Below are 2,775 nucleotides of genomic sequence, written 5' to 3' on the forward strand. Positions count from 1 at the left end.
TGTGTGTGTGTGTGTGTGTGTGTGTGTGTGTGTGTGTGTACATGAAAGCATATAAATGCACTCACACACACCTGTTTGCAAGTGTATATGCACTGGTGTGTGTATTTATATGTGTGTGTGCATGTGTGTACATGTACATGTGTGCTCCTCCAGGTTCTCCTAGTGTAGCCAACAAGCTTCAGAGTCTCTTCTTCAAATGCACACCCTAAGAAAAGCATAATCCTGAAAAGCAAGCCTGTAAACATGTAAGTTTGAGCATTTAATTGCCTGCTATTTCAAGGCTAGCATTTGGGATAGGAAGAAAAGCTTACCTAAGAACCAGCAGCTGTCAGAGCTACTCAGTGCCATGGCTAAAGAAAGTAATCAACTTCCACCACTTTTTTTGAAGTGTGTTAAATGGCAAAGAGAAGGAGAGATCAAATGACTATTTCCTTCATGAAAATGAGCCATGGGATGTCCATTCCAGAAAGGTGGCTGGGTTTCTAACTGGGACCAGAGAATATTCTAATCTTCACCGGCCTGCTGAGAGTTTTACCAGATTCAACCAGGTTTGATTACACATTACAAAACCTTCTACACATCAATAATTCCAGTGGCTGAAAGCAAGGAAATTCCTTCTTTTCTCACATAAGGCTAGAGGCAGCCAGCCTCAATGATGGAATGGCTTCATTGTCCTTAGGGGCTCTGTTTCCTTTCCTCTGTCATCCTCAGTGGACAATTCATGGCAAAGATGACTGCTTTAGTTCTCAACATAACATCCAAATATCAGTTCACAGGAAAGAGACAGCTTTGGGAGCCATTTTCCTTTCAGGACACATTCTGGAAATTAAATATAGCATTCACTGAGGGGTAGATAGTTATATGACCTCTGCTAGTTGCAAGGGAGGCTATAAAGGTAGTTTGTTTTAGATGGCCACAAGCCCCACTAAAACTAGGAGTGTTTTGTTGCTCTGTTTTCCTGAAGGAGAAAGCTGAGGACAGTGAGCAGACCCTGCCTCAGTCCAACTCTAAGGACCATGAGTCATGCATATGTCATTCCTTTCTTCCTACCATCATGCACCTTTGAAGCACTTCTATAGATGTTTTCATTTTCAAACATGTACAGACTCAAGAAGAACATGACAAAGATCTTAGTTCATTCAGATGGCTATAACAAAAGTCTATGAAATGGGATGCTTATACGTAGCAGGAATTTATTTCTCAACTTCTAGAGGTTAGATGCTGCTTCATTGTCTGGTGAGGACTCAGATGGAAGGAACCCCCTTGCCATGCCTCAAGAGGTTCAGGGGCTGACTTTCTGGGGTCTCTTTCATCAGACCACTAGTCCCACGTATGAGGCTCTCATCCTCAGGGTCTAAGCACATGTCAAAAGCCTTACTTCTAATTCCAGCACCCTGGGAGTTAGGCTTTTAATTCAATATCACATGATGCATATCAATGTGTGTCAACACACATACAATATTGTTTAATATATATTTCTATCTATTGCGTTTACTCAATGAGAGTAAGTGTATCATATAACAGACATTAAACTTTTACTTTCTTAAGGGGGAGAGTGCAGGGTCTTGCTATGTAGCCCAAGCTGGCTTTGAACTTGTGACACTCCTGTACCAATTTTTTGAGTGTAGGGATTACAGGTCTGTAGCATGCCAAGCTCAGGGATTATATTATTACAAATAACTATTGTAAAATGAAGAAGGGGTAAAACGATTGTAAGAGCCAGAGGATCATGGAGTTTGCTGTGAGATTGTGTCTCCTAGTAATACCGGAAGCTCTAGCCATGAAGTCTCACTAACATGACTGTCCAAGTATAAGATGAACAAGGAGGATGCCAATTAACATGCCACTGGATGGTGAAAAGCCCATGAAACTTTGACCTTACACAAAGGAATATAGGCAGCTGAATTAAGGTAGTAGCAGGAGAGATGGTCCTCCACAGGGAAGAGCATACCAACTGGTTGTTCAATGCCAAGCTCTAAAAACATACATACATGTAATATTATGTGAACTCAACATGCTCTATTTAGGAATATATTTATACGCATGCGCGTGCACGCGCGCGCACACACACACACACACACACACACACACACACACACACACACACAATGGCAACTGATGAAAAAGAGACCATAAATTTGAAGGATAGAGGGGAGGTATATCTGGGAGGGTTTGGAGGGAGGAAAGGAAGGGGAGCTGCAATTAAAATACGAGAGAGAGAGAGAGAGAGAGAGAGAGAGAGAGAGAGAGAGAGAGAGAGAGAGAGAAATTAAAAACAGTAAGACCGAATGAAGTATTTTAATGGGCCAAGTATGGGTACTCAGGCCTGTGATACCAGCACTGGAGAGGTCAGAATTTGAGACCAGCCTAGGGTACCTGAGGCCATTATCTTACCCTCCTCAGCCCTGGGAAAAAATGTCTTAAGTGTATCTGAGACTTTTTTCCCCACAAACTCACAGGTCAGAATTTCACAAACTCAAACTGAAAAGAAAAAAAATCATCTATTTTTTTCTTCCCATTCTTCTATCCAACACCCAAGTGAGTCACCACAATCAAAAGTGATCATGGAAGTATTTGGACATATTCCCTAGGCTAATGTCACAATTTAATTATTAGACGGAGGTCACAGGTGGTGAATTTCTGCAGACAGATCATTACACACATGAGTCTCCTCTATTTTGGAGGATGATTCTGGGTTTGGCTTGCCATTTGTCACTCGTGCAGGTCTTTGCCAGGTCTAGATTTCCTCTTCATATTCCCCGAGGTCACATTAAT

Source organism: Phodopus roborovskii, unplaced genomic scaffold (assembly GCF_943737965.1).
Source record: "Phodopus roborovskii unplaced genomic scaffold, PHOROB, whole genome shotgun sequence".
Classification (NCBI taxonomy): domain Eukaryota; kingdom Metazoa; phylum Chordata; class Mammalia; order Rodentia; family Cricetidae; genus Phodopus; species Phodopus roborovskii.